General features: G+C 38.8%; 1 protein-coding gene and 1 long non-coding RNA gene across 2 annotated transcripts in view; both read left to right on the top strand.

Moving 5' to 3' along the window:
• The window catches only part of NFIB (nuclear factor I B), a 587047-nt gene that overhangs the window by 488318 nt on the left and 71082 nt on the right, over nt 1-27647 (top strand). The gene's annotated exons all lie outside the window — the stretch shown is intronic.
• Nucleotides 8833-11249, top strand: LOC145717016 (uncharacterized). Its single transcript, XR_014139990.1, has 2 exons — nt 8833-9613; nt 9655-11249. It is a non-coding gene; the product is annotated as an uncharacterized LOC145717016 (long non-coding RNA).

Raw genomic sequence — 27647 nt, 5'->3', positions numbered from 1 at the left:
TGGGAGTGTGGGTCAGTGACAGGCAAGTGGAGTGGGAGATGAGGTGTGTGGTGGGTAGTGTTTCTTTTTTACTTCCTAGAATTCTGTATACTTTTCCTTCAAAGAGGTATTATTCTCACTATAAAAGCTTAAAATTATTCTTTGCTAATTGAATAAGTGAAGAGTGCTAACCTCCTGTTAGAATTCTAATTGTTAGAATTTAATGTCACATTTAGCTCCTTGCTCCCCAGATTTTATGTTGTTTAAACTAGTTTTCAGTACATTTAAAAATCTACTAGGATAATGTTTATACTCATCCCTCTTTCTCATTAATCTCTCAGTTTTGCTCTTCTAACCTTTTAGAGAGCTTGTAAAAGTCACTGTCAAGTTTCCCAAGAATTCTGTTGATATATTGATTCAAAGAGGAGTAAACTTCAGAAAGAACTATATCTAAAATATTAATTAATCCCCCTTCACGACTCGGTAAACTTTTTATTGTAAGCCCTACACATTTCTTGATGCCTATGTATAAGTATTTGATATTTTGATTAGTTTTGATTTTGTAAATATTATCTTTTTTATCCCCATTGTATCTTTCTACCTGACTTTTTATGAGAGAGGGGGAACCCATTGCTTTTATCATTATTTATTTTGAATCTAACCACTTTGTTGAGCTTTCTAATTAGTTCTTACAGTTTTCAGTTGACTCTGTTGGATTTTCTATGCAGACAATATAAGCATCTACAAATAATAATTTTTTTTTTTTACTTTTCTTACCAATGGCTGTATTTCTGTTCTCCTACATTGTCTAAAACAGTGGTTCTAAAAATTCTTCCTTGCAAATTCCACAAAGTCAATTGATTTTTACAGAATGTTTCTTTTGACTTTTTCTAAAAACTCTTGTATCTTTTATCAACCTATGGTTGCAACTGATGAATGAACATTCTGATGTGAATGTTGGTTGGCAATTTTTTTATATATGTTAATGTGAAAGATGAAAGTTTAAAGTGAAGACATACTTTGAAATTTCACTTGGTTTTCAACAATATGAGGGACTTTCTTGCTGAAATAGATAAAGTTTTCTAATTCTGAAAGAATTTCTCTCAATTTTTTGTGCTTTTCACAGTGTAATGACTACTTTCATGATACACATTTAATCTGCATTATTAACATTTTCTCCATCATTTTTTATTGAATAAATTTGACATATGACATTATGTAAATTTAGGTGTTCAATGTATTAGTTTGATACATTTATATTTGATATGCATATATTGTAATATGATCACCATTATAGCAATATTTATCACATTACATAATTATACTACCATATGGTTGTCTATATTATACTGTGTATTAGTTTTTATGGCTTATTTGCTAGTAATTGCAAGTTTGCGCCTTTGAACAACATCAATCTCTTCCCCTATATCTCATCCTCCAACCCGTGGTGACCTTCATTTCACTTTTTTTTTCCCTATGAGTTTGATTTTTTTTTTAAAGATTTATTTATTTTGACAGAGAGAAAGAGTGTACAAGCAAGGGAAGCAGCAGGCAGAGGGAGAGGGAGGGGCAGGCTCCCTGCTCAGCAGGGAGCCCAATGTGGGGCTCGATCCCAGGACCCCGGGATCATGACCCGAGCTGAAGGCAGACGCTTAACTGTCTGAGTCACCCAGACGCCCCATGAGTTTGATTTTTTTAGATTTCACATCTAAGTGATAGCATACAATATTTTTCTTTCTCTGTCTGACTTACCTCACTTAGCGTAATATGCTCAAGGTCCCTCCATGTTGTTGCAAATGGCCGGATATCCTCCTTTCTCATAGCTGAATAATATTCCATTGTGTAATATGTACCACATCTTTTTTATCGACCATCTGTTGATGGGCACTTAGATTGTTTCCACATCTTGGTTATTGTGAACAATGCTGCAATAAGCACGGGAGTATCTTCAAAATCTTGTTTTCATTTCCTTTGGGTAGATACCTGGAAGTGGAATTGCTGGATCATATGATAGATCTATTTTTTAATTTTTTGAGGAAACTCTATACTGTTTTCCATAGTGGTTGTACCAGTTTCCATTTCCCCTAACAGTGTGTAAAGGTTCCCTTTCACTACATTCTCACCAGCACCTGTCTCTTGTCTTCTTGATGGTAGCCATTCTAACACGTGCGAGTGATAGCTCATTGTGGTTTTGATTTGCATTTTTCTGATAATAAGTGATGTTGAACATCTTTTCATATGCCCCTTGGCCATTTTGATGTCATCTTGGGAAAAATGTCTGTTTAGTTATATGAGATCTTTTTTTTTTTAATATTAACCCCTTATCCTATATGTGATTTACAAAACAATTTCTCCCATTTTGGGAGAAATTTTTCATTTTGCTGTTTCTTTTGTTGTGCAGAAGCTTTTGAGTTTGATGTACTTTAATTTGTTGATTTTCACTTTTGTTGTTTGTGCTTTTGATGTCATGTTCAAAAAATCATTGCCAAAACCAATATTGAGGAATTTCTTCCCTATGTTTTCTTCTAGGAGTTTTATGGTATCAGATCTTATATTTAAGTCTTTGATTCAAGTTGGTTTTTGTGAGTGGTATGAGATTAGGAGTACAATTTTCTTGTTCTGCACGTGTTTCTCTAGTTTTCCCAGCACCATTTATTGAAGAGACTATTCTTTCCCCATTGGGTGTTCTTGACTCCTCTCCATCACTTTTTAAAGTCTAGGTCAGGAGTCAGGAAACTATGGCAGGCAGGCAAAATCCAATGCAATCCTTATTTTTATAAATAAAGTTTTATTGGAACACAGTCACACCCATTTGTTTATGTATCACCTGTGATGGTTTTCATACTTCAATGGCAGATACAATAGTGACCATATGGCCCCCCGAAGACTAAAATATTTACTTTGTGGCCCTTTGCAGGGAAAGTCTGCCAGCCCTTGATCTAGACGAACAATAAAGCAATAAATCAAATCCTGATTTTTAGTATTTGCCAAGTTCAGTGCTGTACATACTCGAATCATGACCAATTACGAGCTACTGATGGGGAGTCACTGAAGGTGCAGTTGGGAGTAGATGCGCAGCAGTGCACCAGTATATAGTATTTCCACCATACAATAGCTGTAACAGGCTCAAACACTGATAATGGTAACATGCAGCAAAATATTTAGGAAGCAATACATTTTAAACATTTACTATCCTTGATTTTAATATACTTCAATTGCAATCTATTTATATATTTTCTTTTTAATCATGGCTGTATTCAATAACTGGCCCACAGAATTCTTGACATTTTAATAATTGGCTTCCGCTAGAAAAATTCCCACCCCCTAGAATTTCTGATTCAGTAGGAATGGAGAGAGGTCTGAGAACTTTCATTTCTAACATGTTCCCAGGTGATGCTAATTCTGCTGGTCTGGGAACCATACTTGGAGACCCACATCGGTATTTTCTTAGGAAATAGTAGGATCAGCCTTTGTTTGAGATGGGTATTTTAAAATGTGTTAAAAAATTATCACATTTCTACTTCGCTGGAAAATTTTTTATTGTTTGTTGTTCCTGTTAATTTGAAATTGTTGGGGTTTATCAATTGCCTATTGCTTTTCTTATGAGATATTTATCTTTCCTTTTTCTGATCTATTTATATGACGTTTCTGTTACTACACTTCTATTGTGAAACCATCTTCATTGCTCATATTGTCTATAATCGTAATAGTTTTTAAAATTTTATTATCACACTCAGTTTTATTTATTTAGGATTTTCCTTCCATAATCGTAATCAAGATTGTTCTTGTTACTTCGTTTGTTTTTACTTCTCATGAGATTTTATTTTCAAGATTATACTAGATTTTCAAAATAAATTTAAAACTTACCATCTGTTTCTATGAGCTAAGGTAGAGTTTATTCTGTATGGAAATTACCTATTTCTTGAAAATGTGAAAAGTCTCATTGGAAGACACATCTGGTTTAGAGACATTTGAGAGGTAATTCTTTGTAATATTTTCATTTTATTCTAGGTGGTTTTTCTGATCACACTATATCTATTTGGCCTTAATTTGAATAAATCTTATACTCCCATGTAATTGACCATGTCATCATGATTCTCAATATTTTTAAGCAACTCTGAATCTGATCTTTTTATTCTTGTCTTCCTAATTTTATAAATTTAGCATCTTTTCTTTTTCTCCTTGGCTAGATTTGCTATTTTGTAAATTTTGTTTTCTTCCTTTAAAAAGAAAATCTTATCTATTTTTTTTCTATTTTCTAATTTGTTTCTACTTTTCGTATTTCCTTTGTAAAATATTTCTTGGGTTTAGTTTCTGGTATTTTTTAGTAAACCTTTTGGATGGGGAGCTTAATTTAATTTTGGTTATTTAGTTCTTTAAAAATTGAAAAAACATATGGATCTGAATTGACCTTTGAACACAGTTTGACTCTTCTCATTTGTTTTGATAAATAATATTATTTTTGTTCTTTTTTATTATATGAAAGTTTAATTTTCCTTTCTTCTAATAGTATTAAAAATATTTTATAAAGTCCCGGTGGTTGGAATTGTGTGTATGAGTAGAAAGTGGTATGGTGGGTGAGTGAAGGAATAACAGAGCTTCAGGTTGGTTAACATCTTTGGTGTTCATTTTATAGATTTGTTTAATTAGATTTAATTAGTGGTTTTAATACTTATTCCTTTTGATATTTATTGAGACTTTCTTTGTGACCTAATAACTTTGATTTTTCAAACTGAACACTTGAAAATGTGTAAGTTTGTAGTATGCTATATTCAATATACTCAAATCTGGTTAATTATAGTATCTAAATTCTCTCCAGCTACCTTGTTTGTATTGACTTTATCAATCAAAATATTTAAAAATTTTCAAAATTCTTCACAATTTATTGTGTCGATTTCTCCTTGTATTTATAATAGTTTTATATAATATTTTATCCTTGTTTTTCTCTGATTATAAAGGTTTATTTGTGGTAGAGATAATATCATTATGAACTATATCTTCAATAAATATATTACTTTTTGCTCCCCTAATGTTTTCTGCTTAACAAGTGTTTGTACAGGCTACATTTTTAACCTTTTCTGTGTTATTTTGATATGAGTCTTATCTATAATATTGGATTTAAATAACATACATGAAGAGTCTTTGGCTTTCAATATGGGAATTTATATAATTGATATGTTTATTAAATTTCTAAAGGGTTGAGAAGATTAACAAAAATAATTGGTTTATTCCCAATTACATTTTAATCAAGTTATCATGCAATCCATGAAATAGAAAGTGTTGTATAAAAAGTATAGTCTTTTGAGCCAGCCAATCAGAGAGTGACATCTTTACCATTTGCTAATTTCAATCCCTTGTGAGTTATTATTCTCTCAGTCTCAGTTTTCAATCTATAAAATGGGGTCAGCTCATCTACCTCGTAGTACTGTTATAGGAGAAAATGTACCAATTATGTACCAGTAATACACCAAGCTCTAAGAAGAGTATGTTGCACTTAGTAGGTATTTTTCCTGGAGCAAGATATGTAGCTTATTCATGTTCATAATTCTAATTCTTTGCATCATGCCTGGCATGGATAAGAAACTCAAAAATTTTTTGCTGAATGAATGCCAAAGTGGACAAACCTGTTGGTCACAATGCCTTTGGCTCTCTAACAAACAAAGGAAGAGATTTACTAGGTGGTCCCACTCCCAGCGGGGAAGGCCCTGGCAGTCCTTTCTGGGCAACAGAGATTGGGCAAAGGCAAGGGTGTAGACTTCTCTGACTGCCCTGATATACCAGCTCCAAGGCCAGACCTGGCTAGCACATGAATGCCCAAACAGAAGAAACTGAGTGGTGACTGGTGCTTGTGTCCACATCCCAATTACTGTTGGTGCTATGTAGTTGGTGCTCAGTAAATGTTAAATAAATGGGAAAGGTCTTGGGTTTCAAAGCAGATGGTTTTTTTTGTCCTGTGCTAAATTATCTCAGCCTAACTTGGATTTCAGGTGCAGCTGTAGTAGAAATGTTTATGCACTCTGATAGTGTCTCACCTTACGTTTCTGCTGATCCTCTTTATTTTTCATCCTCAGGCTTTTTGCCAGCCAGTTGCTCTGGTTGAGTGGTAAGTGATAGGCTGCTGTAGGGGGAGTACCATGCCTGGGAGCTGCCCTGGGTGCAGTGATCTTGATATGACAGGATCAAAGCTCTCAAGCTGCTACAACTCACTCAGCCCAAGAGTGGCCTAGCTTGCAAGGATGGTGAAGTTAATGTTCCCTCAACCAGTGGAGAATGGAGGCAGAGGATAAATCCCCAGACTCATGGCCTTTGGAGGATAAATCTGAAGCGCATTCTATATGGTTCCTCAAAGGATCTCCAAAAGAATTGAGTCCCTGTTGTCCTTAGTGGTAATCAGATCAATAATACATTGTTTAGTGGACTTTTTTTCCTTCCCATCTGACTTTTCCACTTCTCACCCTGATTGCTGGGATCACTCCTCATGCAAATTATCTGCACCAAGGATATTTCCTCAAATTTGGCTTTTGGGGAAAGCCAAACTAAGTTGGAATGCAATACTATCTCTTTGCCTACAACCCCACCCCCTCCTAGTACCAACATCCCACAGGACACAGCATTGAGAAGGAAGATGTGTTGTATGTTCCTTTTTTTCATGGTTCTGTTCCAGCACAAAGAACCTCTAAGTCATCACTGAGAGAAACCATGGAATTCTCTGAAAACAGTTTTACTGTCTAGACGTTTTACTTTGAATTTAGTCGTATCAACACTCCTGAGGAAATAAGACTACGCAGACCAGTGTGGTTCCCTCCCTTTTGTTAAAGGGCTTGACCCTCCTATCAGTGTGATGGCCAACATTTCCAGCATCCTGTTGACACAGCTTCATTACTCTGTGGCCTCAGGGGTGAAGATAACAGAAGTTCTGAGCAATGAGAGTAAAGAAAACCTTAAGAGCTAGAAGCCTTGGATTGCAACTGGTCAGCTAAGTAGACCATGTAAAAATGCAATAGTAATATTTTCCACCACCACCACCCCTCCCCCAAGGGAGGGAGACGTTTTAGACTGTTTTTTTTTTTTTTTTAATTAGGTTCTCTGATATAATCATCTTTCAACTCTCAATTGACTCAGGGTCAATTCTATGAAGCAGAGATAGTTCAAGAACATGTAAGAGAATGAATTTCTAAAGATGAAAACTCCTCTTTGTTTAATCTTATGGCATCATCTGATATTAAAGTGGGCTTAATTGTTGCTAATTTATAATGTAGAGTTACCTCACAAAATGACTGTTAATGACTTTTTTTTGCCATATTGGCTTTTGAAAAGTTCTGCTGTTTGAACAACTCAGTTTTTGTTGTTGTGACTTGTTTTCCCAACCAAAAACACACTCCATTAATGTGCTATAACAGAAAGAAAAAACCAATGACTCAATTCTGATAAGTTCTTTTTGAGTATTGTTGATGACAATGTCTAGTCAGAGAGTATCCTAAGAAAAATTTAAATTGTGTACCATGTTTGGATGAACCTAAAACATTTTGCTTTTCATACACAGAGTGGTGTGCTGTAGTCAGCCTGGAATACCTTTCACTGATCTGATTTTCAAGAGTTTTGTTAGCCATTATTAAGAATTAAATTATATGAACTTACAATTTAAAAAGAATACAGGGGCACCTGGGTGGCTCAATCAGTTAAGCATCCGACTCTTGATTTGGGCTCAGGTCATGATCTCAGGGTGGTGAGATCCAGCCCTGTGTTGGGCTCCATGCTCAGCAGGGAGTCTGCTTCTTTCTTTCTCTCTTCCTCTGCCCCTCCCCCTGCTTGCACTCTCTCTCTCTTTTTCTCTCAATAGCTCTCTAAAAATAAATAAATAAATCTTTAATAAATAAATAAATAAAAAGTATACCAAAACCAAAGTAATAAATAGCGCAAAGTTATCACTTCCTAATTGTTTTACTGCGTTTTGTTATTATTTATGCTCTTGAGGTTATTTACATCTGTTGCATCTGTAAAGTGGAAATATTATGCTATGCATAGTTGCTGTTACATCCAGAACGGCACAGAATGACTGAGGAAGTCTTTCTCCAGTATTCAAGATCTATTATGCAGTTCAGGAGGGAGTGTGTCATTGGCAGTCATGGAAAGTTTTGACATTTGACTTCATCATTTCCCTTTTGTCTTACTCATTAATATAAACCTAAGGGAAAATATCAACCAGCATTTATGTTGACCCTATACTCATTTATCAATTGCAATCATAGGTCAGCTATAGATAGTAGAGTTAGGCAAAATTCAATTAATCCCCTCCTTGAGAACTAATTGGTTCTATGGAAATTACCATAAAGAGTGTAGTGTATTTTATTGTTATGTGTAAATTGTGTGCTATGCAGACTTTATATCAGGAAAATTTTTAATAAACTTATGTATGTGTATACTTTTTTCTGGAGGGCCAGTTATTAAACATCTGCCAGCCCAGTACTGTATACACAGGTCAAGCAAGAGGAATGGAGAACAACTTGCAAGACTGTTATGTGTGTGCCTTTATTTCCTAATGTCCTGAAGTTCTTAATTTAGATTTTACTTTGCCCTAAAGTTACTTTTTGCTGTAACATTTATTGTCTTTTTTATTTTTAAGCAGTTGAGTTAAACATAATCATGAACCCCTCAATTTTTTTTTGAAATTTTTAAAAATTTTCCTTCCTTTTTAAAAATTGAAGTATAGTTGACACACAATATTATTTTAGTTCAGGTGTACAACATGGTGATTCCACGTTTTTGAACAGTACAAGATGATCATCACCACAATGTCTAGTTACTGCTACCACATGAACGAAAAGTTTGAAAAATTGAAGCAAGTGGTAAAGAAAAAAATCACTATAATGCACTTCATTATATTTTATACGTAACTTCTAAATTTTGATCACTTATATAAATTTGCTTTCATTCTTCAAGAATATATTCTATCTGTAAAATTGAATGACTTGAGTTGGGGTGAAATTTATCATATCTTTTTTCATTAAAATTAGTAATTTTTTTTTCGGTTATCTTTCCATCGAGAGACAGGATTTCATAAGAAGATTAAAGGCCAGTAGTGAGATGAAGGTATATATTAAAACAGCAAACTCACTTTTGTCCTCCTGTCTGAGAGGGTTTTAATACACAGGGCTGAGCTTTGGCCACCCCATTTCTCTGGTTAAGGAGTAAGTGTTAAGCTGCCTGGGATTAGATGGATGCCTATGGGCCCTGCTTGAGCATGGTCTTGATGAATTCACAAGGCTAGGATCTGCAAACGTGAAGTGTTACCAGCCTTATAGACAGGTTGAACATTCTGTCCTTGTATGGGAACATCTCTTCCCAGCTCCTGAAGAATTCCAGGAGATTCACCTCTCACCCTCTAGATGAATATTCAATGAGAATCTACTTGAGCACAGCATTATGCTAGGTGCCACTGGGACACATTATTGACTAAAAGATGTCTTTTGCCCTCTAGGAGGTTAACTAGCTCCATTCAGCTCTCAAGATAATCATATTTGACTCAATAGTAAAATAAGGCAGGTTAGGTAGGAAATCGAGGTAATGTTATAAACTCATTCCATGTAACGGTATTTGTTATTTGAGATGATTGAAAGGCTGGTTGGAATTTTTTGTGGGGAGATTTCAATAGAATTATTAGTCTGAGTACCAGAGGCCTAGGAGATGTAAGGCCTCAAAGAGTCATAGGATGTAGAGGAAACAGAAAGGTGGATAGTTAATAGCAATACCGTATTCTTGATTTCTTGCAGTCAAAGGCAGTGTGTTACTTTTGATTTTTTTTTTAGGTAAAATTCATATAAATTGACCATTTAAATAATCCTAAAGTGCACAATTCAATGGCATTTCGTACATTCACAATATTGTACAACCATCACCACTCTTTCATTCTAGAACTTTTTACCCCAAAAAGCAAACCGTATCCCAATTAAGCAGTTACTCCCTATTCCTCCTCCACTAGTTTTTGAATTTTTTTTTTTCCGTCTAGAAGCCACTAGTCCCTGGAAGCCACTAGTCTACTTTTTATCTCCATGGATTTAAGGCTGGTTGGATTTTCATTTTACATGAAGAACTGTTCCAGGAGCAGAAGACAAGAGTTCCAACCCCTAGGACACTTTTTACTAGCTGGGTGAAATTGAAAAAGAGTTTGCCTTGTTAAAGTTCAGGCTCTTTATCTATGGATTATACATAATAATACCTGATTTCTCTGAAGGCATGGGGCAAGACCAGGTGATCCGTAAAACTTGCTTGAAACTCTAAGCTTTATGATTATGTAATTTCATGGTCTTTGTGAAGACCATGGATCAATGCCTAGTAACACACTGAAGCTTTATTTGTTTGTAACCTTAGTAATTAAACTGTGGCAGGCCATCACAGGCCTGCATGTAAACAAATATACTGCACTGCTTGCATACACTCCAAAGTATAGAGAAAAAAAAGCAACCCTCCAAAGTGACCAGAGATTTTTCTGGAATTACTATTTCTTTGTGTTGTGAAGATTTGCATTCATCATACCGTGACATGTGGAGAGCAAGGAATTTGTCATTTTTCTCCAGAAGTTTTTCACTCCATTAGAATGATAACCTGTAGGATTTCTGTACTGCTGAACTGTGGTTTGATCTGTTCCTCCATTCCTGAAGGATTACCCCTGTTGATATAACCAAAGAGAAATAAGTGGAAACATAAACAGTTCACGATGTGTCAAAGTAAGAGTCACAGAATTTCAAATACCTCTGAGAACATCCAAACAAGGAGGGGAATATCAACACAGGGGAAAAAACCCACTGTCTCTTTTCTATCATTTTGGTTTTGTTTGAGGCAGGCTGCTGATTTCCCGGCCAATTTGAACGCAGCTGTGACACGCAGTACACCAGCTTTTCCTCCATAAGCGCTAGATTATCCTTTTGTTGTCTCTTTGCTGACTTTCACAATAGTATGGCTCCCAAAAATGGCTGAAGGGAACGCTTACAGATTGATGGTCTCTCCCAAATGCAGGTTTAGAACAGGGGCCCTTTAGAATAGGTTTGGAGCTGGAGGATGACCCGCAGCTGACCTTCCCAAATTATAAAATTTTAAAGCTTTCTTAAATGTGCTAAACATTAGCCAAATGGGGAGGACCTGATCAGGAAGGCCTTCTGGTGACTGTTTCAAAGAAAAATAGTTACCCGTAAATGGCGGAGGAAACGTCGGGGTCCCATGGACTCCATCTCGGTTGTAGCCCTCTTTCCGTTCCTCACCCCCTGCCCCCCCAATATGTCCGCCTATTGTCAGAGTTTTGGTTATGCCACAGTGGAACTGAACAGCCTACGTTGGGCCTAATTGAGAAACCCCCACCACTTACCAACATCCCTCATGATGAAGTCATAGAATCCTGGACATTTTAGCTTGTATCTTCTAAGATGCTTGTGACCCTCTGTGGTTTCAAATTATAAGGAGCTTTCCATGAAAATAAACCAGCATGAAGCCCTTGGGTTATTAGTTCTGCCCGGATTGAGTATTGCAAAGAACATAACTCTCCTTCTTTGAAAGGAAAATTCATGAAAGAAAGTTGTTGTAAGATTCTGGGTAGTCATTAAAGACATGTAAAAAGTCAAAGAGAGCCTCAATTTAAACTAAGCTGAGTAATTTAAGAAAATGTGTCCGTAGCATAAAGCTGCACATATGGATTGTCCTTATTCACTAACAGCTGTGTGGGATTTGCTGTTTCTTCCATGTTTTATGTGATGATAGTGGATGCCGGCTCTTAGCTCCCAACACTGATTGCTATTCAGGGACTGGGATTCTGGATCTGCTCCAATCATGTGGAATCTATTTTGGACCCATCATGTCACACTTGAACTCTAAAATATGCCTATCGGTGAAAGGTTCTGTTTATCTTTCTCTTTACTCCGACTCACACAGAAAATGGAGCTCAGTCCTCGCGCCATCGGACTTTTGTTTCACTCTAAAACCCTCTCTGAATCCCAGGCAGCGGGAGCAGAAAAGACAGTTTTCCAAACTTGCCGATGTGGTGGCTGCTTTTCCCTCAGCCCTCTGGTCTCAGCCTCCTGCTCACAACTTGCTCTGCTCCTCCACTTTGCTCACTTCCTTCTTTGCAAATCTCCCCTATGGGCAATTAGGACTGCGATTTACACTGGTTTTCTTCTGCTTTGTGCACAGCAAGCAGCTCGGTCCTTTCATTGGACACACAGCTGTGGCTGCCTTTCCGGGGGGAGGGAAGCCACCCCAGAAAGTGGCAGCCAGCAAGGGATGCCAGAGAGAACACCAGGGGTGACACTTTGTAGCCAAAGAAGCGTGCATGGTGTATGGATAGAGGAGGAAAACGCCAAGGGGGGAGAGTACAGGCTTTGACTCACTGAGGGTAAAGAAGTAACCGAATCTGGTAGGAGTGAACCCAAGAGTCAAGACAGGGCTACGTGACCAAACCCTTTGGGGCAGAGGGCAGAGTTCTGCATCTCACCCCCGGAGACGGGAAATATAAGGGCCGCTCTCCCTTTGTGAAGTTTCCAGACGATGGTGTGGTTCTCTTTCTGACTCTTCATTGTAACAGGGATGAGAATAGGGTCCTGGAATTACTGTTTCTAGTAAGTTTATTTTGACCTCAGAAGCATAGGCCATTTGATAAGGTTTTTTGATATTCGCCTCCTCTGAGTTCATTTTTTTCCCCCTGGGGAGCAAGCCAAGAATGTAGTTCAGACTTTCTGGCTGCTCCATTTCCAGATTTGAGTCTGATACAGTCATCCCGCTTCGACGGCCTAGAATCTTTTTTCTTGGCGAGGGGAGGGAGGAAGAGAAGGAGGAAATGTTCTTAAGACTTTCTAAAATGAGTAACTAATTTTAGGAGGAAGGCATTGCTTTGCTCTGGAAGGCCTCTGACTCCTCAAACTATGAGGCCTTTGAAAGGAGACCCCATATGCGATGTGGCATGATTGACAAGAAATTCGCTTGAAATGACGGAGAGGCGCTCATTAGGCTGGGACTCCTTGCCATCTGGGTTTGAGTTTTGATAATGGGATCAGGCTCTCTTTTGGTCCGTGCGTTGAATAGCTGAGCATAATTTGTTAGTGATTGTGGCTAAAACGCAAACATTTTTTAGTCACATTCACAGGAATTTGAGACTAACCGCAGTCTTGGGGCTCAACAGTGAGAAAACGCTTTCCAGCCGCACTACTGTACTCAGCGACTGGGTTGAGAAGGGTTCTCACAAAACTGCCAGGCTCACTCTGGGCTGGACGTGTGCCATTGGAAACAGAAGTGCAACTTTATCACTTGACTTCAAGAAGAGGTTTCCCAGCGGCATATGGAGACAATATATGAGACAGACCCAGTGGAGGAAGCTCCCCTTTCATGGTGGGGAGGTGGGGAGTGTGCTTCTCCCCTGCCCAGACTTGGGTGGGGGATAGGTGAGGAAGAGCACTAAGAGGCAAGAGAGGAACCAGGCCAGTATTTTTTCCTCGTAAAAAACTTTGGGTGATTTGTGCCTGAATTATAGTACAACTGATGTAAACTCGAAGCTCCATATGCGCCATGAGAAAGAGATTAAATCCAAGTAACCACCCCACAAAGCAGCACCAACAAAGCCGTTTCCATGACAGCAATCACTCTTGGAGCCTTCTCCCAAGGGCTTCCTTTAACTTGGACATAGCAGAATACCAAACTACTTTTTGTTGTGATTTAACGATATCAACGGCCTCTTCAAAATCACAAGTGTACTTTCAACTTCTTTTGTCAATTTTAGTTCTTTAGTTGAGGAAGGGGTAGCAGCCTTGGGTGGGCATTTTGGAAGCACAGTGCTCAGCTCCCTGGAGAATCTGGGAACTCCAGCCCCAGGAGCAAGTTTTAAGAAGGCAGTCAATTAAAATAATTTTTATTCATTTTTTTTTTAAAAGAAAGCTACAAGAACTAATACACTCTTGTGTGAGCATTCATCATAATCCTGGGTAGGCTCCTACATTTATAAAACTCAGCAAATTCAACAGAGCTTTTATTTTCTCTGGAAACTACGAAGAGATGGACACTACCTTTCAGAGACTACGGCTATAACTCATTGATAGCTATGGACATGGATTCATTCCTGATTTTATAGTTGTAAACACGTAAAAAATTGTATAATAAAAAAAACTTAGAAGTGTCAAGATCACCAATATTTTTTGTCTTCAAGAGAAAGGGAGTTTGGGAAACACTGGTCAAGAGTATAAGTAGAGAGAAGATGTGGGAGAGAGAGATACACTAGCTTGGTTGAGTTGACCATGTTTGTGAGCATCAGAATTATAATTCTCAACACTTCAAAAATTAATCTAGTTTATTATAAAAAAACAATTGAGGATGTTTTTAATGATTTTTCTACGTTCAATATAACATTATGTATAACAGTGAAAATTGTGAAATGTTTTAAAGGCCCAAATTAGTGGGCCATTAATTTTGGTATGTACATGCGACAGAATACAATATATACATCAAAAAATAATCAACAGATGTACTATATACACACCCACAGAACATGGAAAATGGGCTTCATACATTGGCACAAGCAAAAACAGGCTACAAAATAGTACCTATCTGGGTTTGGGCCTAGGGGTATTGTCTATTGCTTTTGATAATCTTTGATGGTCCATTTTCTCTTTTGATGTTCTTTAGATAATGTGCATTGCTTAATACCTCCAAAATGATCATGTGTTGCTTTTGCGATATGATAAAAACAAAATATACTTCTATTTATTTTTAAATTCTATTTTGGGAGTGCTGGGTGGCTCAGTTGGTTAAGCATCTCCCTTGGGCTCAGGTCATGATTTCAGGGTCCTGGGATTGAGCCCCCTCTTCCAGCTCCCTGCTCAGCAGGGAGTCTGCTTCTTCCTCTGCCCCTCCCCCCACTAGTGTGCGCGCTCTCTCTCTCTCAAATAAATAAAATCTTTAAAAAAAATAAACTCTATTTCTTTTTTTAAAAGATTTTATTTATTTATTTGACAGAGAGAGACACAGTGAGAGAGGGAACATAAGCAGGGGGAGTGGGGGAGGGAGAAGCAGGCTTCCCGCCGAGCAGGGAGCCCGATGTGGGACTCGATCCCAGGATCCTGGGATCATGACCTGAGCCGAAGGCAGACGCTTAACGACTGAGCCACCCAGGCGCCCTTCTTTTTTATTTTATTTTATTTTATTTTATTTTATTTTATTTTTTTTAATAAACTCTATTTCTTATTGAGATATAATTGGCATATAACATTAGTTTCAGGTGCACCATGTAATGGTTTGATATTTCAATATTTTGTGAAACGATCACCGCAATAAATCTAGTTAACACCATCACAGTACCTAGTTACACAGTTTTTTTCTTGTGATGAAAACTTTAAGATCTCTCTTAGCATATACTGGTTTTAAATTAAAAAATTATTAGATACCTTATATAGATATATTTATGAATTATTTTTTGTCTTCTTCCTAGAGGGTTTGAGCAGGCTAAAAATGTTTGCAATCCTGTAACTTTTTTTAAAGATGAAGATGAGGTTATTAGGCTAAGAGAATAATGAAAGGGAATCACAGAATAAAAATGTATGCCATGAAGTTCTGAAATTATTAAAGGGAGGTATAGGTCTTTCTCTGAGATTCTGGAAAACGCTCTATATAAAAATATCAAAGAAACAGTTCATTGTGAATTGGAAGTGTGCCATTAATCAGGAAAAACATTTTGTTCCAGGCATTGAAGCCTGAAAGAGTTTCATTTTTTGAATTTTTTAAGCATGGGCACAGAATGGAGGAGTAGACAGCAGGCTCATAACTTCTTTCTGGTAAATTCTAGGGGCATACTCAGAGAGCTGGTCTATGGACAGGGTCACCTGCTGAACAACTCCATGTTGTAGGTGAAGGTGCCCCCTGGAGATTGTACCCTGCTGCCACACTTGGTGATCAGATTGAGGTCATAAAATTAAATTTAGGGAAAATAATTCTAGGGGGGCCCAACATATTCAAATCTGCAGTGCTCTAGATTAGCCCAGTTATAAAATGATGGATTGTGTGTCTGTTAGGAAATTCTTTCTGAATCTTATTTCCCAAGACTGGACTTTTGGCACATGTCGGGTAGTTGGAGGGCTGAGCATCTCTGTTTATGCTTCAGCAATGAGCCCGGTGGGTGCTGGGCTTAAGGAGGAATTTCTGGGCTCAGTGTATCTCCCTGCATGTCGAAGATCTAAAGACTTACTATTCTGTTGATTCTGGATTCAGTGCCTTTAAATATGATTCATTTTATGCAAAACGAGAAGATAACATCTTGTTTCAGGAAAACTTGAATCTGGCAGACTTCCCTGTATCAACCGCACATTTAAAAATTCTGAAGAAAAGTTAAAATGCAGGGTATGAAATCTTTATACCACTAACTGCCTTCATAACTGGCCAAATCCTTTATGTCTCTATGGCTCAGTTACTACATCTGTAAAATGGGAATGATGACGCCTACTTCAGGATGATGATGAGGGAGATATGACGATACATGCAAAGTACCTGGCAAATTGAGAGCATTTAGTAAATGGTGGCTTTTGTTTTTAAGTAAGACAAGATGGTACATGGGAGAATGAACAAGGAAAAGAAGAAAAGAAATGAGGTATGGGGAAAATGATGGAGAGCAAGTAAATTGTGGCTCTCAGTGGCCTTGTGGAAGGACTTCGCTGAGCAAGGTGGGAGATTCTACACCCAATGTCACTTGCCTACCTGGCCATGTTTTCTTATTGGTTCATTACTTTGATAGTTACTACTATGTGTGCTGTGGAGAGTCGTAATACTCCGAAGAGTCTTCAAAGGTCATGAGCAAACAGACCAGACAGATGATCGTGAGCGCCTGAGCTCAACTCAAGAAATGCTGATGTTGCACATTTCACTGCTCCATTTTCTCTGTTGCTTTGTGCGTTTTTCTTTTCTGGACATTCCTGGTTGCAGGGTAAATTACACGTATTCTGTTACAAATAAGGCCCTTCTATGGCAAGCTAACTGTATCTATATACAGCCATCCCATTGTAAAATGTGTTGTTAAAGACAAATTACCAAAGCCCTAAAAATTATTTTTAGGACAAGAAGCTGTTAGGCCAATTTGGGTTTCAGATTAGGCTGAACTTTCCCACCCTCTGAGGATGGTGTGATTTCCCGTCATTCCTTGGGGATCTCATCTGAAATAGAATTGGAGGGAAAGGCAAATTGACTGACAAGGGCAGGTGATGTGAGCTCAGGTGTCCTGCTGAGGGGGCTCACTTAGGATTCCAAATTAAAGTCAGCCACAGCCCCATGCTGGCTCGAGCTGCCCCGTGCAGACCTGGAGTCAATTCTGTGCTAAGTACTTACAATGTACAGATTAGCAAAGACAAAGGTTGATGGTCTCAGTGCATCCTCTGTCTTTCAGAAGCAAGCAGGCATAGTTGCAATGGTGAGGAAATTGACTGGGAGCTGACATGAAGTTTTAAAAGCGTTTTCTAAGCGTTGTATATATTTCCATGTGCTTATTACCAGCTTTCTGGCATTTCGTTGTCTAAGCCCACTCAAAAAATATTTATTATCCCTTTCCTGTTTTTTAAAGCTTTAATTAATATGCTCTGGACCTAAAAAAGAAACTGATATTCATTAGGTACTGATGTTGCAATTCTACATACATTAAATTATTGCCATAATAAATATTGCTATGTTGATTTCACACAACTGAGGTTTCTAAGACATTAAGTAACTCACCAAAGCCAAGACAGACAGTGACTGATAAAACTGTAATTTGACTAAAGTTTCATCTACAGATAAGTAAGATGTAAGCCCTGTCTTCAGAAAGCCCAAACTTCTAGGAGAGTAATATATTAATAGATGATTGCAATCCAAGATAGACCAAGATTAATGCTGTAATGAGTGCCTAGTTCAGAGCTTTGCACACAGCATTCTATAAATGTGGTATTAATGAATAGAGAATATGCATGAAAAATGTAGCTAGTGAATATAAAAACACCCTTGACTATGAACTCTGAAATAGTGCTCTTATGTCAACAAATACATATTTAACCAAGGAAAAAAATAGTCTATGAAAGGCATGACGTGGAACTTGAATAAATTTAATCTCTTATCTTCAGAAGAACTTTTTCAGTAACAATTTAGAGAGATTAACTATCAGTGTTTCCGCTTGCCACCCCAATCTCATAGAGCTCTTCCATGAAGGGAATTGTGTTCTAAAGGATGACGTCATCATGGAAAGCATGGGTCTCTTATCTCAAGTATGTTTTGATGTATTTGAGATCTAGCTGAGCCAGATCTGGGGTTCTGATGAATGGAATTGAGTGGTTCTCTTTCCCTCACCATCTGACCTTTCCAAGCAGGTCCTTGAGAGAAAGAAGACTCACTCAGAAACCCGGCCAAAGGGCTGGAGGAGGATGAGGGACCATCTCAACAAATGAAACTTGAGCTTGCATCCCAAGCTGACTCAGTCAGGAACTGAGGTGGGTGTAAGAATGTCGACAGCCTCATGTGCACATGAAAGGAGCTCGCTCAAATTGCGAACACTTAAAATACCCAAGCGCAGACCTCTTACTAGTTAAGAAAAAGTGTGGGAGCTCTTTCTCATTTGACAACAAACCATTGGTTTGTTGGGGACCATAAGTATCAGGGACAGTGGTGCCTGGAGGCCGGGGTGAAGTGTGCACCATTGGTGAGGGCAGAATGTTTGCTCAGTTGGCCCTGTGAGTGGCAACACTGAGGACAACTGGATCCACAAGTCCCAGTTTTCCCAGCCCCGATGTCAGAAAAGTCTTAAGTCAACAGCTTGAGGATGGCTGGCCAAAGCACCGGAAGGTAAAGCCGCTTCCGGGAATGTCTACAATATACCGTGTGGACTTTACAAGATTTCCTCAGGGAGCCGGGATGTTTTCACCGCCTGAAATAATGTTTAACTTTCTATCTGCATCAACATGGATAATTCTCAAAAACAAAATGTTGAGTGAAAAAAGCAGATTGCAGAAGGATAAGTACAATATGCCGCCACTTACATATATGTTTAAAATACACGAAACACTGGAATATATTTTTATGGATGCACATACATATATATGATAAACATTTTCTCAGGCGTGGATGGAGAGGAATACAGATTGCTTTGAGATGCTAGTTCTCTGAGAAGAGTACGTCTGAGAGAGGGGAGCCTGCAAGGGTGTGTTACGCTTTGACTTTACCCATTACATTTTTCCCCTGAAACATTTGTACAGTGTTTCTGGCACAACTTGAATCCTTCTTACTTTTAGACCAACAGTCCTTTTTTCCCTGTTCTTTCTAATGTATCTGAAAGGATTTGTAGTTAAATATTTTTGAAGTAGAAAAAAGCCAGACTTCATTGTTAATGTTAAAACGTTTGTACATATAGGCTGGCGAGGCCTGGGGATTTCGGAGGACACTCATCACTTGGTTACCTTTGAGGAAAAGGGGTAAAATTAGAGCAGGGATCTACTTTCCTTGACAGCTCAATACATGGAGAGTGTCAGCTCTACGATTTGGCTGGGTTTGAGTGATGCAGACACAAAAAGTTATCCTTACTTGTTGTGAAAATAGGAATGATTGTTTTCACTGTCCTCTCATGGCTCAGAAGTAAGTAAGGACGCTACGTTCAACTGCTACAATCTCTACCTTTGGGGTAAGATGGAGCATAAAAGTGTTCCGACTCCAATATGATAATGCATCAGAAAGCTCTGACTGAATGGGCAACTAGCTTATAGGGTATGTATGTGAATAAAAGTACAGTCTGCCCAACTGGGAACACGACTGTCTGTTACTCTGTTTCAGACCAAGCTGTTTGTCTCTGCATGTGGGTGCCATCACTCTGACAGGGTTTCTGGTTTCCTTTGCTTTTATTTCAAATACATGGAACAGAAAATGGAATCCTAAATAAATGATTCCTTAACTTCAAAGGAAATCCAACGTTGTAAATTTTCTATTTTTAGTCTTCTGGTATTCCTTTTCCCTTTCTTTTCCATTGAACATCCTAGGGCATGAAAAGCAAATAGAGGAGCTATATTTTATTAAGGGATGGGGTACAGAATCATGAGATGAGGAAGAGTAGGTAACATTTCTTTTACTCTAACAAATAGGACTGAAGGCCAAATTAAAAGCAGCTTCAGAGACTTTGGGGGGAAAATTATAGTTTATTTTCTTGCATGTGGGTATGTGTGTATTAGTTTGGAGGCAAGGGGGGTGTTCATGTAACCAAACATTTGGTCTGTGCGAACAGGACCATGGGAGCAGTTGTCTTGAGGAAAAACAGCAATTGCCTCAGATCCCACCTGCCCCTCTGCTATGCACGCAAATTTTCCACATCTCTCCTTCTACACCAGGCCCTTCTTCTTGCTTTCATATTCCCCTTCCAAAATAATGACCCCTCTGGAAACTTCTTCCATCATATCTATCTCTCACACACACATATATACAGACATAGACTCTGAAGTCATTTCATTCTCTGTGGTATTGCTAATAACAATTTCAGGAATATTCCTCCTTTTCTCCTAGAAGATTGGGTCTTCCTGAGGGTAGAGACCCCATAATGCTTTTCCTTTTGTTTGTTGGTTTTTTAGTTCACATAGCAGTACTAGTACATTGAACAATCAAGATAAATCCCGGGCCCACCTAGAAGGAGACTTTCCCTCATTTAGAGAGAGGGACAGGAGGCACTGGAGTTCGAGTGCTTTGTCCAAGGGCATAGAGTGAGGGCACTGGAGTGAGTGCAGCCCCTAAACCCTATTGGGACTGGAGACCTGATCTGCTCCCAAGATTGCATGATTAGGAGTCTCAAAGTCTGCATCTCCAGGACTTGCCTCTGTATAAATCAGCTTGATATGATGGGAGACCATAAACTTTTTGACCGCCTTCCATCAGGGACGTTGTCTAACCTTACTGAGCTTCAATTTACTCTTCTCCAAAACAGGAATGATAAAAAGTCCACAGAAAGTTTTGGCGACGATGTGGAGATGGGGAACCCTCTTGTACGGTCGGTGGGATTGCAAACCACTGTGGAAAAGAGTATGGAGGTTCTTCAAACTTTTATAAAAATAGAACTACTCTATGATCCAGTAATTGCACTCTTGGTTATTCACCCCCCAAATACAAGAACACTAATTCAAAGGGATACATGTACCCCTCCCTATGTTTATAGCAGCATTATTTACAATAGCCAAGATATGAAAGCAGCTCAAGTGTCCATCACTGGATGAATGGATAAAGAAAATTTGGTAGAGGTATACAAGAATATTACTCAGCCATAAAAATGATGAAATCTTGCCATTTGCAACAACATAGATGGAGCTAGAGAGTATAATGCTAAGTGAAAAAGCCAGTCAGGGAAAGACAAATACCATTATGATCTCACTCATATGTAGAATTTAAGAAACAAAACAAATGAACAAAGGAAAAAAAAAAAAAAGAGAGTGAGACAAATCAAGAAACAGACTCTTAACTATACAGAACAAACCGATAGTTACCAGAGGAGAGGTGGGTGCGGGGAATGGAGGAAATAGGGGATGGGGATTAAAAAGTACACTTATCATGATGAAAAAAAATGATAAAGTTTTAGTGAGGATCAATTTAATTAAAGTAGTATGTATGTAGCCTAGCACATAGTAGGTGCTCAATAAACTCTTCTCTCTGCTGGGCTCTTCTATTTGACAGCTGGTGTCAGTTCCATATTCTCCAAGCTTTAGGGCTTATAGCCTCTTCTAAACCAAACCAAATAACAAATATGTCAACTGTAAAACTGCCCTCCCCTGCCATGAGCTTCAGTTCTCCACCCACTGTAGAAACCACATTTAGATATCAATGGTAACTCAATTTGAACTCTAAACTTTCATGTCATTCGGATCTTATAATTCGAGTTGATGGCTATCCATTTTGAGCATCAGCCAAATTAGTACCCCATCCTCAAGGCTACTCATTCCCAGATTCCCTCCCTTTCCCACTGATCCGATGATAGGATGCCCACTGGCTGAGCCTGCCTTACAACCACCTTGCATTAAATTAGAGCTGAGACAAGATTCCACTCCAGCTCCCCTAACTCCTAGTCAACCGCTCCTTCTCTGCTGCCTGTCCACACTACACACCCAAGAAATAGATGCTAGTTGATCTGTTGAGATATAGAAAGATGGAGCAAACCAAAGCAGATGCTGATGTAACCGATGGAGAATGAGTGCAGGACCACACGTGTATTGAGAGGAAGACGAGAGTGTCGGTACATTGAGTGGAAAATAAAGGGCTGAACTGGGGTATATTGAATAGACTCTGTCCTATTGAAGATCTGGAGGTGGTAAGTAATACAGGATGTTTTAAAACATATTATCAGGAATGGTTTCTTTCTAAACAAGGAGTGTTCAGACTCTTCAGGCTCTAGGTGGATCTGCTTACTAAGGTGGTCTACCACCAGCATTAAATTTATCCATCTTTCCATGATTCATTCAACGAACAGAGATTGAGCAGCAAATCAGGTCTGATTTGTGTACTTCTTCCAATTTCCGTGGCCTCCTGTGTCTCTTGCTTGTGCCCCTGGCCGCTCGGTCATGGAAAGTTCTTGCTGCTACAGGCGTTGCCATGGTGGTCGTGGTGGTCACTCGGCTCTGTCACAGTAGCATTGAGCTCTGGCACCACTAGTGCCATGCCTTGCAGTAGAAGCCACACAGAACTGGAACCCAGGCTTGAGCTGACCAGACCCGCACAGACTCTTCTTCCTGCTCCCACCCATCAGCGCAACACAGGGCGTGCAGGCCAGAGTCCTAGTGGCTACCCAGGAATGCAGAGGTGGCAATATAAGAAGTTGGGTGGTTAACTGCCTCTTGGAGAGCCTGATCAATGAGAGAAAAAAGACAGGCTATAAATGCTTTCCCTTCCTCCCTCCAGTCCGCCATTCCAAGGCACACTGATTGTGTTTGGCTCCATCTGGAAATGTCCTTCATGGCTAGGGAACGACTGTGTGTCTTGCGAAGCTACACAAACAGCTTGGTAATAGAGAGCCCGGACCATGATCTTAGATTTGTTTCTCCTATTTTTCTTACTTCACTTTCTTTTTCTCTCAGTCCTCCTGTCCTCGCACAGGCCCTCTCAATAAAGAATTGGCACTTAAGGTCTACTTCAAGTGTATCTCTTCAGAACCCACCCCAGCCAAAACAAGTGGTGCGGGACAGAGAGCTGTGAACAGGGCAGACATGGCCCCTGCACTTCTGTAGCTTTCAGCAGAGTGGGATAGGCAGGTAACAACACATATTAAACAAAAAATAATCAGAAAAAAAAAAAGCATATTTTGTGCTAAGTGGTATAAAGGAAAGGATTGTAACCTATCAGAAGATAGATTACAGTGGGCCTGAGAGCACTGTGGGAGAACAAAGATGAAATCAGTTTAAATATGGAGATTTGGGAAGGTCTCTCCAAGGAGGTTGTATTTAAATTGTGACATTAAGTTTTAGAAGGAGCCAGCCAGGCTACCAGCGCACAGAAGAATTCTCTGCTGCCGGAGTAGATGGCAGACAGTAGGACTCGAAAGCAAGAAGGAGTTTTGGGTGTTAGGACATTCAAGAAAGACAAGGATGGGGATGTCTGGGTGGCTTAGTGGGTTAAGCATCTGCCTTCGGCTCAGGTCATGATGCCAGGGTCCAGGGATCGAGTCCCCCATTGGACTCCTTGCTCAGCGGGGAGCCTGCTTCTCCCTCTGCCTGCCGTTCCCCCTGCTTGTGCTTTCTCTCTCTGACAAATAAATAAATAAAATCTTTAGAAGAAAAAAACGAAAGATAAGGATGGTTGGAGAGTCCTGATCAAGGTGAGGAGTGACTGCCTTGAGGCTAAGGAGGAGACTAGAGCCAGATGCTATAGACTTTGTAGGCTATAGAGTAAGATTGGATTTTATTCTAAGGGACACTGGAAGCCATTAAAATGCTTTAAGCACTGGAATCCAGTAAAATCTTAATTCCAGTTCAAAATTCTTTATTTGAATAAAACGTCTTACTTGTAACTCTAATAATACAAGAACAAAAAGATTATGGGAATAGATACAAGGAAGTAAATTCTATAACGTATACCATGAGTTAACATAAGCGTAAATATATGTCAAATATAGGTAAAATTGCAGAGTGTGGGTCGGCTTGTAACCACTACTCTCTCCTCTCTAGGAAATCATAATCTGTTATAATACTACTTGTTTTTTGTCCGGCTGGTCCAGCAGTGTGTGTTGATCTGATTCATTTTCTACTTTGCTCCATCTTTATTCAAGTTGGTTTGATGATTTCTCTGTATTAAAGAAAGTTCTTATATTGTAGTTGCAATTTCTTACAGTACAGAGCCTCTTTTCCCTCATTTAGAATTCCTCATTAATTGTAGTTCTATTGCTGTGGCTGTCATTAGGCGATCTGCTAATTCACAAATTCACGGAAGTACGGAAATACATTTCGCTAATGTGCACTGCAAAATGCCCTCTACAAAATGCCTCCTATATAATGTCATTTACAAAATGCCTGCTGCAGCTGCCTGGGGAAGGTTTTTACAGACCAACCTGGATTGGGGTGAAAGCAATATATCTTCTAGGCAGAGAAAGCTCTCCTCTCTAACTCTCAAGGCTTTTTCTCTGTGGTTGCCACCTATTTTGAACGGCCACGCGTTTCCAAATTGCCTCTCTGAAGTTAGGTTTGCAGTCATCATATCTATTTAAGTGTGTTTTATTGACAAAGGGCAGGCAGGATTAAGACAGAGTCACAAAGCTACAACTGATGAAAATTAAAACCAAATATTGACCTCACCCTAGCCCAAGTCATACCCAGGCAGAACTGGCAGTAACCAATGTGGTATGTTTTTTGGGGGTGGGGTGAGATTGGGGGGCAATAGAATTGTTTAATTACCAAATGTATTATTTTCTGGCCAGATATTGCACCACGGAGATTCATCCCTTTTCCTTGGTTGGAAAATTTTGTCAATTCAGGAATATATTAGCAACACTTTAGCATGGGTTTGTTCACCACGGTGATTTCCAGAAGACAGTTGCCTGAGTTGGAACGGGACATGGGAAAGATTTTGACAGAAGGGGATGGATGCTGTCTGGAAAGCGAGTGCTACCAGGGAGGTCTATGAACAGAGAACCCAAGAGGATGCTGGGTGCCCAGGGGAGGAGGCTGCATTGGTGTTGAAAGCAAAGATGGTTGTGGGCCAAATTCTAACTTCAGACTTTTGCCTCAGGCAGCACTGTTAGCATTTCAAGTCCCATTAAAGGACCCTCCTTCTCAAGCAGATGGTGGCTTTACTGATAACAAGGAAAACAACTTTGGTGGAGAACTAATAGTCAGACAAAGCTTCAAAGAGGCAAAACACCAAGGGAGAAGTTACTAACTAATGTTTCTTGGAGAATGAATCACTACCAAAAAAAAAAAAAGAAAGAAAGAAAAAGGATCTGATACAATGGAAATAATTTATTGAAGAGAGTCAGTATTATCAAGGGCATCACCGCCCTCGCTCTCTTCAGATTTCCTGCCTCCCTGCAGATGGGTGAGGAAATAGAGTTGAAATGTATCTAATTTGAAATAAAATGTAAATGCTACAGACTAGAATATTTTTATATTGGGCATATTTTGTGCCCAGCTGGGATGATTTAAGTGAAGGTTTGAGAAGGCCTCTCTGAGGAAGGGATATTTAACTTGAGCAATAAAACTTTGAGTAATCAAAATAATATTCTGTTACTTATTAAGAAACTTTTATTTCATCAGAACATGCAATGTCTTGGGCTTAGCTAATTTCTAATAATAAGGGAATTTTAAAATTGTGTATTTAAGAAAACCAAAATTCTGTAGAAATTAAACACATAGATAAAATGAAAATGACTTGTTGCTTATATATATCATGTAACTTGATAAACACACAGGCAGATGTATACTAGAATTTGTACATGTGCTCACATGCTTATGCATGGACCTTCCTAAAGGATGAACCTGTGAGATTATATATATATTTAAAGATCTATAAGTAGATCTATCTATTTATCTATCTATCATCTATCTATCTATCATCTATCTATCTATCTATCTATCTATCTATCTATCTATCCATCCATCTATCATCTATATTAGTTGATGCTAAGTCTACTTCTTTCAGGGCCTCCCTCATCACTGGCTCCATACACCAAACTCTACCTGGAAGCTTGGCCAAGGTTAAATCAGCCCAAATTGTAGGATTCTTCATCGTTAAGTGTCATATGTTGGCTGTTTTGACTCCTTCTGGTTTTTGACCCTCTATTTTACTTTAACCTTCTTTCTATACTGGGATGTCCTCAACTCTTAATTTATCTGCATCTGGCTTCCATTTAGTCTGTAGTTTCTGGGCACTACCTAGCCCTTTATGTTGTTTGTCAGACATGTCTACACCTTCCTGCCCCTCGCTGCTCACACTGTCTCAAAAATCTGGTTTCCAAGAATTATCCCGAGGGGATCACATGGGACGTCTTGCCTTCAGACTGGTTTCACAGGGATGTGAAGTTAAGGAAGATATATGGCTCTGGCAAACTAGCTTTAATAAACTGGTGCTTGTTTGTGTAATCCAATGACAGAGCTCCTATTACATGTCTCCCCTGATGATCAGATTCTCTGTATTAATTGTCATGTATACAAAGATGAACAAAGCCTAGTGTTTAACCTAGTGTTTAACCTATAGGCCTGGTAGGTGAGAAAGACATATAAATAAATAATTTCAATATAGTGTAATAAGCATGAGGGTAGTGGTTGACACAAGGGAAGAAAGTACAAAGAAAAGAGAACAATCAACTCTGCTCATAGAAAAGGGATCCTACATTTCAGTTTGCTCAGGACAGTCCTGGCTGTAACTCTTGCCCTGAACATCCTTTGGAGTTTAGTATCAGTTTCACCTTCTTATACTCTCCAGAGTATCCCAGTTTTGCCCCCCCAAAATAAATAAATAAATGAACAAATAAAATAAAAAAAATAAATTTACATGGTTCCCCTTCTGAAAATGGGAAGGTCAGGCAAACTTTATAAGAAGATGTAAGAAATAAAATCGCAATTATGGGAAGAACTCTACCAAATTGAGACACAGATGATAATTTTGGACAAGGACAATAGGCCCATGACCTGAGCAGTGTGTGAAGCTGGAGAATGATAAGATGTTCATATATGACAGTGCCGCTCCAGAGAGGGGCCAGATGCTATGGATTGAATCAAAACCAAGGCCAGTGATGGTGAGTCTTTTCTGTGGTGCTAAGGACCTTATACCATTTCTTATAGACAATGGAGTTATAGTAAAGTTTTCTACCAAAAGAATGATCTGATTAGGTTTGTTTTTTAGTAATATCACATCAAAATAATGTACAGAATAGGCGAGTAGGGACTAAAACTTTAGGTGGACAGAATAATTAGGAAACCATCATAATAATCCAAGCAAGAGATTGCTGAGAAGCTAAGCTAAGGCAGAAGCGGAGAGGGTAGAAGTAGAGAATGGATGTTAAAGCTATTCCTAAAGGGGGTGATGGGTGTTAAAAGTTTGTCTAAAAAAGCTTTTGCAAAGCAAAGGAAACAATCAACAAAACCAAAAGACAACCGACAGAATGGGAGAAGATATTTGCAAATGACATATCAGATAAAGGGCTAGTATCCAAAATCTATAAAGAACTCATCAAACTCAACAGCCAA

Source organism: Leptonychotes weddellii, chromosome 14 (genome assembly GCF_054177405.1).
Source record: "Leptonychotes weddellii isolate Sample4059 chromosome 14, ASM5417740v2, whole genome shotgun sequence".
NCBI lineage: Eukaryota > Metazoa > Chordata > Mammalia > Carnivora > Phocidae > Leptonychotes > Leptonychotes weddellii.
Note: the sequence above shows the minus strand (reverse complement) of the source record. Positions and strands in the feature narration are given on the sequence as shown.